At 44.3% G+C, this 12,090-nt stretch overlaps 1 protein-coding gene and 1 long non-coding RNA gene across 4 annotated transcripts in view; one reads left to right on the forward strand and one right to left on the reverse strand.

The window, feature by feature from the left end:
- The window catches only part of LOC142079582 (uncharacterized), a 43,887-nt gene extending 40,001 nt beyond the window's left edge, over positions 1–3,886 (reverse strand). For all 3 annotated transcript variants that reach the window (XR_012672718.1, XR_012672719.1, XR_012672720.1), the window contains exons 1-2: positions 3,789–3,886; positions 2,826–2,929 (exon numbers count right to left, since the gene is read on the reverse strand). This is a non-coding gene — a long non-coding RNA (uncharacterized LOC142079582). The remainder of the gene's footprint in view (positions 1–2,825; positions 2,930–3,788) is intronic.
- Positions 3,887–4,174: 288 nt separating this feature from the next.
- SVIL (supervillin) overlaps positions 4,175–12,090 on the forward strand; it is a 141,453-nt gene continuing 133,537 nt past the window's right edge. The window contains exon 1 of the mRNA XM_075144001.1: positions 4,175–4,256. The gene's annotated coding sequence lies outside the window, so the exon portion shown is untranslated. The remainder of the gene's footprint in view (positions 4,257–12,090) is intronic.

The following is a 12,090-nucleotide window of genomic DNA, read 5'->3' on the forward strand; positions in this document are numbered from 1 at the left end:
GTGAATCCGATCTGGAGTTTAGGCCCATAATTACACTGGACTGACTCCAGGAACTCGTAAATAAATCGGTGGTGGCTGCAATGGCTGCCAGAGCTCTGTCATTCTGCTCTTCTGAGGGTGGACAGAGGCTTTGGCTCTTTTCTAAAATTCTACACTTGCCCCAGAGTTTTTCACACCTTCTTTTAAAAGACCCTAGGCTTCCTCACTCTAGTTTGGCATAGTCTTACACAGGAAGAGAAAGCTACTAGCCTGCCACATTGTTGAATACGTTCATTTAGAAGAGCAGATGAAATGTAGATTGTTACTTTTTTCCTGCTTTCTCCATATGTGGAAACCTCGCAGGAACAGACATATTTCCATCTCTCTGCTCTGGCCTTTTTGTTGACATTAATAGTTTACACTGGGCTCTACAGTGAGGCACATCTTTGTCATAGTATACCAACTATGCTGAGCTACACAGGCCAGTTCCAAAGCTTGGCAAGAAAGTTCCTTAAGTGTAGACATGTCTAGATCCAAGGTCATGGATTTAAAAGGAACGGGCACAACATTCATTCACAGACCTGGCTTACTGAAGCCTGAGAAGTTTACTAGTAAATTTAAATGTTACTTTCAAGCCTGTTTCTAATCATATGAATGCATATACAGCACAGCATCTGGTTACAGAACGGCATCTCCACCCAATGCAGGCTTGAACTTAAAACGACGCTACAGATGTTTATCTTCTGATAACCTCAACACTTTTTCCCTGAAAAACTTCAAATAAACTACTCAAGCACATCATGAGAGCTGGTTCAGGATATGTAACCATTCAGAAACTGGTTCCTTTCCTTCAGCCTCATCTGAAGTTAGAACTAGTCCCCACATCAGCCATCGAATGGTGCAGACGGCAGCGTAGATCACAACTTGCACAACATTATCTACAGTGGGTTTGTACCAGAAGCTAAAATAATTCCTGAAATCAGAGCTAATCCTGAGTGCAGACAAGGCCTCAGACTGCCAACTAGTTCCAAATGTTTTTAAGATGTGAACACTTGTATGCTGCCAATGAGACTGAGATGACCAGTTCTTGTCATGCGGGTCACTCAAAGGCAAGCAAACAGTAACAGTTCATATTCATACCAGTCACATAAAGGTGAAAGTTGCTGGATTCCTTTATAACAGGTTTAGTTCTTGTTTCTTCTGCAGAGTACGTTTCAAAACAAAACAAGATACTTCATGGAGTGAAAAATACTGAATTCTTTGCAAAAGAATGTCATTTCTTTCCTATATCCCCCCCAGAGAGCCCCATTGTTTAAATAAGCATTTGCTTGTGCCCCAAAGTACAGATGGTTTTGACTCCCATCATAAATCAAACATGCTTGTGTCTAACACATTAAAAAAGTGGGGAAAATAATCTTTTTAACTGACATGGATTAAGTTGGTTGGTCTGATCCAAATTATACTTCTTTAATAGTCTTAATTCTTTCCTGGTTCTTCTGGAAACAAAGGATTCAACATCATTGTGCCTCCCTCTCCTCCCTTGGAATTCAAATCAATCTTTTACTCCTTTTTAAATGTAAATTTGAAATAATCATGTATCTGGATCATGGATTAAGTTTGCAGGAGAAAAATCTCTGGCAGAAGATGGCAGGGACTGTGCCTAAAGCTAAATCCAGACAAATCAGTTCTGAACTAGGGTGAAAACAGAGTTCTTGTTAAATGGGTTGCAGGTTTTCAGCTGTAAAAGCTCCATCAAGAAACCATTCTGATATTTGGAAAAAAAAAAAAAAAGGACAGCATCATGTCAATCACAACAAAAGCAAATTTAACATTTCAATCACTTTTTTCTCCCCTCCACTCAGACAATTGTCTCAGGCCTGTGTTACAGGGCATTTTTCGCAGGATCAAAATTCCATCTCTAAACCTTGACAATTCTAGTGAGAAGGTGCTGCCTCTTTGTTTTCTTAAGCAAAGGGAAGAGCTTTGATAGTTTCAAATAGGGGTGTTGAACAACAGCACAAATTGTGTTGAAAGGCAGCAGGATAAACCATATTTTCAAGGTCAATTTTTAATCCAAGATTTTTAACCTTGCTATGGTTTATGTCTGACCTCCTTTCCATGCTAGCTTTCCTTCTTCTCTCCCTCAATCAGACTGGAAGGACACGTCTGTGCTTTCTATTTGATGTGGGCTTCATGTATCTGCACAACGTAATTCATAACCACCAGGCAAAAGGCATGTGCCCACACCACATTATTATCCTGCAATTAAGAAACTTCTGCCTGCCACAAAGCTATAAAGCCCAGCAATGTTTCAAGCTAAGCCCTCAACATTCAGTTCTGAACTCATCTAGAGCACAAAGCTGCTGTAGTGCTGCAGACAAAGATACTTTGTAGTGTGCCTTGTGAAATACTTGGGTGTTGATTTGAAAGTTTTTAGGTTTGCCTCATTTTAGCATGTTTCCACACCTTAAGATTTTCTCCTGTTTCTCTGCACAGACTTCATGCAAATATGGAGGAGATGATAGCTCTGCTCTTGCATATGCAACTGAATGGAACAGAAGCATCTATTCTGTTCAGTTCCATGTGTTCTCTACCTCAGGTTTAACATATTCTTCAAACGATTCCCCCTTTGGTAATTCTCTATGTGGTATGTGCTGTAGTCATGTTTCAAATTGCTTTGTAAGATCTGATCAAGTGAAGCAGGGCTTCAATTCTCCATGTAATTTGCTTAGAAAAATGTTTGTCTAAAGTAAAAGATTAAAGTGAGAGGAAGATGTAAGAAAGGACGATTCTACCTTCTGGGCTGTTTAATATCAGAAAATTTGAATGCGCTGTTTCCCTCTTACCGTGTGGACAAATACCTTTGCTGCACCACTGAGGTGAGGTCTACAACATCATAATCATATTTCCTCCATCTTCCTAACGATGCCTCAATTTTAAACAAGCGCATCTGAGAAAAAAAAAAGTTTCTCCCTTTAAATAAAAAGCGGTGATGACTTTCTGTTTCCCCCAGCTTCTACCCCATGTGGTCCCAGTAGCAGGGAGAAAGCAGGACATTCATTGAATTGTTCCTCTAGTCAGCCTTCTCCCCAAGGGCTTCCCAGGCCCTGCTCCAGCCCAGCAGGAGCAAACTCTGCAATTTGGTCGAGATAGCCTGGAAAGGTTGTGAGAGTTAGTAAAGAGAACAAAGTCCTATGTCTCTGAATGCACACTACAGAGAAACACTGTCCAGAAATGTTGCTAATGCAGGAGCCATCCACATACTTAGGTTAACGCATGAGTAACGCTGTCGAGCCCTGCCCAGCTCCTTTGCTGCACTGGAGCTCTGAACCCCTTTAACTAAATAATTAAATATCCTTTGGGCCAGCCATGATGAAAGGGACCCAAAAAACTCCCACCACACTTCAACACGTTGGCCGGAGAGGCCCGCATGGTTTGATGAGCTCGAAGGCCCAGGTTCAGGTCCCGGGTACCCTCGCAGCGGTGTAACAGAGGGCCGGGAGCCTGAAGCCGATCTGCCACTGACCCGACCTCCAAGGTACGGATGTGCTGGGACACCGTGCCTTGGTACCCGCCACCCCACGGCCTTCACCCGCGGCATCCCCCACTCCCCGTGGGGTTTGCTCGGGGAGAGGCGCCCCGAGGCTGACATGGATGGCGTCTGAGGCAGGGCCCAACGCTTCCCTCAGACCTCCGCCGAGCTCCGGCCTGCACGGCTGCCAGCTGCGTCCGGGACGAGGACGAGCCGGTGCCGCTGCAGTACCTCAGTCTCCACTTAAGGGCTTCACCCCGGCGCCGGTGGCCGTTACCTTTGCCAGGGGCTCTCGGCAGGTGGTTCCGCCCGGGCGAAACGCGCCTCTCACGTCGCTGCCAGCGCGGGTCACCCGCACCGGCCCGGCTCCGCGCCCCGCCGGGCGCGGCCCCTTTAAGGAGTGGAGCAGCGCCTCCAGGAGGCGCGCGGAAGCGGGGCGAGCCGGGCGGGGGGCGCGGGGGCGGGGCCGTGGCGAGGGGCGCATCCCACCCCACCCCGTCCCGTCCCGCGTGGGGCCGTGTAGCGCTGCGTGGCCGTTGCTCCCCGCGTGCCCGGCCGGGGTCGGGCACGTCCGCTCCCCGCCAGGGCGCTGAGGCGAGGGGCGCCGCCCCGCTTCGCCGAGGAGGCGGCCCCCAGCGGCGGGGGCCGCGCCGCTTCCCCCGCCCCACTCCGCCCCGCCGGCCGGACGGAGGGACGGACGGAGGCCGCCGGAGGCTGTGGCTGCCCCCGAGCCGCCGGCTGTGAGGTGAGTGGCGGCGGCGGCCGCGCTCGCCGCCCCTTCCCCGCGGGAGGGAAGCCCGCGCGGGGCCGGGGCGGGCGCTGCCCCCGGGGCACGGCCGCCGCCTTTGACGAGGCGCCGCGGGCTCCTCGCTCGTCCGGGGAGCGGGTTTGCGTCGCGAAGGTGCCGCACGAAACTTCGCCGCTTCCCCCCTCCTCCCCTCCCGCCCGGGGCCGAGCTGTCACTCCGGCTTCGGGCTCTCTTTCTCCTCAGCGCAGCAACATGTGGAGGATGGAGGGCTCGCGCCCTGCCTGCGGTCCCTGCCGCCGTTTCCCGCGCGGGCTGCGGGAGCACCTGCTCTCGGGCACAGCCCGGAGGCCGAGCGGCAGAAAGCGCCGGCCGGCGCCGCCGCCCTCCTCCTCCGTCCCGGGGGGAGGCGGCGGCCGGGCGCGCTGCGGGGAGCGCACGGGTGCGGCGGCGGGGTGCTGTGCGGGGACATCCTCGGAGCTGGCGGGAGCAGTGAGCCGGAGGCGCGGCAGAGGGTGCTCTGCCGTTGCCGCGCTCGGCGCGAGGGCTGCTTTGCAGCGGGGCTGAGAAATTTTTGAAGGAGTTTTGTCTCTTCTTTCAGCTGGAAAGAAAGGCAGCAGCAGCAGCAGCGTGCACATGTGGTGTAAAGAAAGAGAGACTTTATGATGCTGGTTGGTTACAGTACAGTGGGGTGCTGGGAAAGGCTGAAAAAATCAAGAGGGTACTTGTTTACTGATGCACAGAACCTCTCTGGTCCACAGCCCAATAGCTATGTTGGAGAGGCTGAGTGCTTACCTTCCCTGGCTTAAATGGGTCAGCAGTGGGATTGCAGCTTGCCCTGACTTCTTGTCTGAACTCCAGAAAACAATGATATATTAGAAAGGGGGAAATAATGAAGTATTGTGATTAATAGGAAAAAAATGAGTAGAGTATGCTGATAGTTATGACTGCGGTGCTTGTAGGGTTTTACATAGAGCATGGACACCCAATGCTGCAGAGCTGACTACTTAATGACACCTTTGGATCCATTTCACTAATAATGCTTCTTAAAATCTGCATGTGATCGTGGTTTATGACTCTCTTAAGAGAGACTTAAGTGGTCTTGCAAAGACTGAGTGTACTTGAGTTTATTACTTGGCAGGGGGCAGCAGCATGAGGCCTGGGAAGTAAATAGGAAGTGAAAATTATTCATTTAGTTTTGGTATTGTTATGGGTCTTCGACAGTTGTTAGTGTCATCATAGACTGATCCTAGCTCAGATAGCATCTCATGCGCTGAAAGATAGTACTCTTATCCTGGTAGATATGTAGTTCTTCTGGGTGTGTGAACAGTCCTGCTGATAGCTTATGGAAAATGTTCTGAACTAGTCTGGTTATTTTTATCGTGGCAAGTGTGTTTCTTTAAGAGTAAACCAAATTATATCATACTGAAGAATGTTCTCAGCCTGTAATTATCTTAATCTCCTGTGTTCAAAATGAAAACAAAAGCCACTTGAAAATGGAAACCTCTCTTGAATGATTCACGTGGCTAATGAGGTTTATGACAACAGAATTGTGTGCAGTGTTACTACGTTGAGGTGTCATTACCTCTGACCCGAAAGTGCAGTTCAAGATGAGGATGTGCTGTCCTCTGGCTCTGTGTGCTGTCCTGTGTAACCAACGGTGGTAGAGGTCCAGCCTGTGTTTTCACAGAAACAGTCCTGTTTTCTTGATGATCTGCGTCAAGCCTCCACGAGACAGAGGTGCCTGTTGTGGAGACAAGAGGAAGGAATAGTGGTAATGTGCTCAGCTCTTGAAACACAGGCCTGACAGCTGTTCCTGACGAGAAATTCTTCCCTGGTGGGACGTTCAGAGGCTTGATATGTTTCCTGGGGTTAAACCACAACAATATGTCATCCTGTTTTCCTGTGCCTCTTGAGGCCTCAATAAAAGGGTGTTGGCCTGGTCCTTAAATGCATCTGGCTGTGGGTAACAGCATGGTGAGATGCACTAGACTAGTTTGCTCTTTTTTGGTTCTGCTTTGCTTCACTGTCTGAAGACTTTGTTGGATGTTATTGTATTAAGTGAGATGCATTCAAAATTCTTCTTTGCTATCCTGATAGGAAATACGCTTCAGCTTTCACTTTAAAGGAGTTCAATGTTAATTATAAGACTTAAAGAGCTGTATCCTAGCATGGATGTACGTGCCTGTAAGTTTATCTGGCCATGATATCATTATTAACCTCTCTGATACAGGCAGGACCAAAGTGTTTGTCCTGTGTAGAAGCTTCCGAAATCGCCACAGGAAAATCATGGGCTTTTCAGCAGTAAAGTTCTGAACAAAATTTCTGTCTTCAGGTGAGTGTTAGCTCCTGCTAGGTATGCCCTGACTGTATTCCCCTGGGGGAATCATTTCATGCTCTTTGCTTCCCTAGAAAATTTATAGTTCCCAACTGCACTGCTCGGTTTTGTATGGATGCAAACCATGCTAACTCATATGCTGAACTGTTGCAGCCTTGCTCCATGTAAACATAAGCACACTTCTAAAATATTTAATTTGTAATGTCCTCTGTGGAGAGCTATCCCACAGCTCCTGGCATAATTCCCAGAAGCAGCAGATTCTGGGGTACTGGGAGTTTCAAAGGCCATTGGTGCCCAGCGGGATAACTGTCTGAACTAGTTTAGTGTAGTTTATCCTGGCACTGGGACAGTTCAAACTGAACAGGTATTTAATCTTGCTTAAAGCAAGTCTGCTTTGAACAATACTTGGTATGTGTATAAACGATTTAGAGCCTGTTGGGACATGGCTGTCAGGAGATCTACCTGGTAGGGAAATCTTTGTTATGGCAAGTAAAATTTGGTGTACCTCCTAACAATTTTTTAAAAAAACTTACCTGTGTGCAGTTATAGTAAAATCAGGAATAAGCTATTAAGACGCTTGTTTTCTTAGTTCCTTTGTGGCAAATAACAGCAGTAATTGTTTTGTGAAAAAGAGCTGAGTTTATATCCACATATAGAATGCTTGTTAAAAAGAACTTCTTCTCAGAAACGTGGAAACTTACCCTCCCATTCATGCACACAAATACCCTGACAGGTCTGTTAATTGAAAACAAACTAAATATATGATTTGACTACAAAGAACGGAAGTGGAACCAAAGAATAATTTCCAAGTACACTTATTTTGTCTGTACTTTGTAAGTACAGCATTGGAATTTTAAGACAAATACCTTCTCCTTTAAAGCAGTAATTAATTTAGTGGAGACTGATAAGGAACTGGGGTTCCCTGGTTTTTTTGTGGGTTTTTTATTTGGTTTTGGGTTTGTTTTTTGTTTAATTTATTATTGTGGTCTTGGTTGGAAGAGTAATCCATTATGGTAAATATGGAGAGTAATTTGGGAGAGGTTCAGAGCAGCTCATGGGTAGTCCAGATCATTCACATCTCACTTGCTCATGTAGGCCGACTATCAATTCATTACCTGTAATTGTTAAAAATCATCTGTTTGCTGAACTGTGTGAAACTTCGCTGATGTCTTAACTCATTCCAACATCCTGCACTTGTTTCAAGTTTCCATTCTTACTTTTTGTTATTTTGAGAAGACGACTTTAGAGACGCTAGAGTAGTGGGATGTGCACAAAGCTATAATGGATATGGATATTTATATGGATAAATCTGGGTAGCAGATTCAAAACTGGAGAAAAAGCTCCTGGTGCAGGTGGGGCTCTAGAGCTCATACTGAGGTCCCGTGGGGATACAAGCCATAGCTCCCTCTGCCACAACATGGCAGCACTTGCAGGTGCTCCTAGCAAGTGCAGTGTCAGTGCAGCTGGAAGAGCAAATCTGTGCTCTTACCTTTACAGATGGTAGGAGTTGAAAGTAGCATGCTTGTTACTGCCTTGCCTGCAGGAAGGGCACTTAGCATAATATATTTTGGTACCAGAAGCATCTTTTCTGGAAGTGTGATTCAAGGCTTTACTTATTTTCCTTCTTTATTCAGTATGTATATTCCATTTATATGGGGAATTTCTTAGAAATATGGCTTAATTCACAAATGGATTTCCCTTTCTTTATCAGAAGTCTGAAATTGAAGTGTAGAGATGTTGCATTTTGTTGCTTAGGTGTGCTGAGAGATGTGCTTATCATTGACAGAGTCCCATTAATTACAAGACAGAATCTTATAACCCATATTTCAAAATCCTCCTTTCTATGGTGGCTATTAGTGGCATTTTTCTTTGTAAAAGCGGAGGAGGTTAAAAATTGTGCCTGCATTTGTTATTGTTGCTACGACAGCTGTCTTTGTCCACTTTTAACTATCATATTCTGAATAGCTCTTAACTGGGATTGTAACATTAATGGCTATGTGCAGAGGAAGAGAGAAAATCTTTCAATGCCATCTCCTTCTCTCAGTCAAAAAATGTTTCTTTTGAGTTACACTATTTTTAATCAAGATGCAGTGGGTTGAAACATTCCATTACTAACTCTGTTTTGGTGCGTAGCACAATTAGGAGTGGTATGGTTACGGTATAAAGTAGTAGCCAGTTTGTTAGCACTATTTAATCATGGTTTGTCATGAGCAAGACAGATGGTACCACTGATACTGTACTTCTGAGACTTGAAAACTGGGAAGATCACTTGAAATAAGGTGATGCAATTTTTGTGCAAGGTCATGTACAAAATTGTGTTGTCTTCAGATGGCAATTGTGAAACAAGCAAGCGCTCCTTGCAACACACTATCAGTCATTGCATAAGCAGCAGCAAAGGACTATCCCTCTTCTAGGTGTAAGCAGTGGGATGTATTGTCTTCAGGTGCTAACTTACTTTTACACCTATGTGCAACATTAGTGTAAAAAAGCTGTAAAATAGCCCATTTTTATTCAAACCCTCCTTTTTAGCACATCTTTCTCTGAAATGGATAGTTAACTTGTGTGTAGTCAGTGTCTGTATTAAGAGTTTGTATATGGCTGTCTTCCTGACGCTAGCTGGAAAATACCTTCATGAGAGAAGTTTTTTTTAATATGTGAGATGGCAACTTGTTGGTTTGAATAACGCATTGTTGGAAACTGTTGGTGGTAAAGTAGGAGCAGTTTGGAAAGCTTTATGACCCTGAAGGGTAACTTCTAATACAGAATCTTGTATGGTTTAGTCCAGTTGGAGGGCCAGCTGTTTATTTTGGAAATCAGACTGATGCCTTTTAAGATGAAAGCCATATTTCTGCGAATATGAACTCTTTTGTATCTGCTCGCTGTGCCTTGTGTGAGGGAAGGAGCAGCTGTAGTGCATTCGCCAGACCTGCATTTGGCTGTTGCTGCCATTGTGTTGTGTGTAAACACGTACCATTATTTTGGATCACATAGCAGCCTGTTCAAAAGGGTCTCGCATTCCCCAGCTGTTCCACAACTTTTCCATCTCTGAGCTTGCCAGCTGCTTAATACAGGCAACTGTAGCTGCATTTGTTTCTCTGGTGTTAAGTATTAGTGGAGATAAAATTGACTTCTTGTTAAATGCTAGGTGCTGCGAGCCCCTCTCCTGCTTCTAATGGACTTAAAACAAAAGTAGACTGTTCTTACTGTATCAAAGTTGTCAGAAGTTTTCTTTGCCACTAGTTGGTTAGATTGCATAAATATCTTATTTTCTTAGATTTGGCACAGATGTGAAATACAATTGTGTTTACATGTATACATCCACAGCCTGTGGTAGTAACTAATCCAAAAGAACTGGGATATGAAAAGGTGCCCCTTAAAGCCATACCAACAGCTCTTTTCTTTCCCCACTTCTCTGCACAATGTTCAGTTTAACAAGGCATCCTCTGCTCTCTTGTCAGCCAACGCTTTCATTTACCCATTCTTGAAACAAGTTTTATTTCAGTGGCAGCACTCTTCAGATCGGATGTTGAGGAATAGAACTGGGGCTCTGAAATGCCTTGTATCTGCAGCGTGCAGAGTGCTCAGTCCAGGTAAGGGACCATAGGCTGAACCCTGCCTTCTGGATTTTTCCATCCAGCCTGCTGCCCCTGCCATGAGAGGAATAGGAAACGTCCGGAAAACGTTTTGTGCGACTAAACTCTTTTCTGCAGCAGTGAATCCATAACTATCTCCCTGGAGATACAGAAGTTAAAAGGCAAACTATCTCTGTATGGTGAACTTCAATGCAAGTTTTGAACAAAGTAAATACAAGCACCTTTGGAAAAGGGAGATAATTCTGTTAATGGCTAAACACTTAACCCGTTCTACAATGTCAGTTTGAAACTTTGGGTGAGAAGGAGCATATACTTGGTTGCTGCAAGAGATTGTTAAAGATAGTGATAAAGCTAAGTTTTCAGAGGCTTGAGCTGGTTTCATTAACTAGTATTCCATACTCCTGTACCAGGGAGGCATTTTCTTGAAAACATATTTAATGCATTTTGTAGTTGTAGAGTGTAAATTTGAATTTTCTGGCTGTGTGAATCGTTTCATGGTGAAGGACACTGGAAGGGAATGACTTGTGCATTCTTGCTGTTGATAGCAGAAAAGGCTGTCTCTCCCCCAGGCTCCTAGTTACCCATTGTAACTGGTCTGAAAACCCTGTTATTCAGAGAGGAAATTTTCAGGTGACTGTAGATTTATTTCTTTTTTCCTACACTTTTTTTTTTTTTGTTCTTTTACCAGGCCTACTCTATCCTAGCTGGTTGTAGCTTTCGTGTTCATGTTAAACATCAATACTACCTAAATTATGCTAATAAGAGGATGATTCTGGCTTAATAATAGAGCATGACCCTGTAAAAACAAAATAAAAATATAAAAAGAAGTCTCTTGATTTAAGGTAGCATATTTCAAGATCTGTTTTTTGTATCTCCAAATAGCTGAGAGTTTGAACTTTTCCATTCTAGTGCTAGTGTCTTAAAAGAAGTTGAAACACTGTCTTTGGCTAGATGCTTGCTCTTGTCTTCTGGAAAATTACTCTTTCGGACTCAGTGTTGGAGTACTAAATCAGTATTTCTCTGAAATCATAGCAGAAATACAGGCTTATAGTTTGAAATGATCATATTAGATACATAGTTACGTTAGCTGAGCAAAGTCATGGATATTAGCTTAAAATGTGTAGTTAATACAGAAAATGTAGAAATGAATGTGTATTCTGGATTTAATAACTACATGTATGAACGGTTCTTCAGAAAACAGGTAACAGGCGTTCTCATCCAGAACCGCAGACTGTCCATGCTTCAAAAATAGAGGAAGACAACTGAGTGTGATACTGAGGGCAGGGAAAGATGGGTGGGGAATGGAGGAGGAACATCTGTCACAAAGAAGGTTAGGGAGTGCATCTTAATTTTTTTTTTCTTTTTTTTTTTTTTTTTTAAATGTGCTGGTGATTAATTCATAAACCCCTTTGGAGTGAGTCTAGGGAATGGACATAGAGGAGATTGGGAGGAGTGGAATTTGAGAAGTATGAAAGTAAAGAGGTGTTCGTTTGTCCTCAGTTGACAGAGGAGGAAGACAGTATCTGATTAATAAGAGGTGTTGAATTATTAAAAGCTTCAGGAGAAACAAGTATTTATTTCTCATGGAAGGTGGTGGGAAGTCAAGGGATAAGACTTTAAATGGCAGTAAATTGCTAAACATGTTTAAAAGCAATGGGGGAAAAAGAAAGGGTTACTCCCTCACCCACCTCCAAAAACTGTTCTTAACTAAGTTGGAGGAAGTTCTGGAAAGGCATAAAAATAGAGCATTGGCGAAAGCTTTTTGTTAGGGTTTTTTTTCTTTCTTTTAAATGAAAGATTCTGCCAATGTTGTTAACTTGGCTTAAATTTGCTCCATCCCCTACAGGGGAAAATACTTATTTTAAAGTTTCCTCTAAACTTAAATTGGCTTCCTAGCCAATTG

Source organism: Calonectris borealis, chromosome 2 (genome assembly GCF_964195595.1).
Source record: "Calonectris borealis chromosome 2, bCalBor7.hap1.2, whole genome shotgun sequence".
NCBI classification, from domain to species: domain Eukaryota; kingdom Metazoa; phylum Chordata; class Aves; order Procellariiformes; family Procellariidae; genus Calonectris; species Calonectris borealis.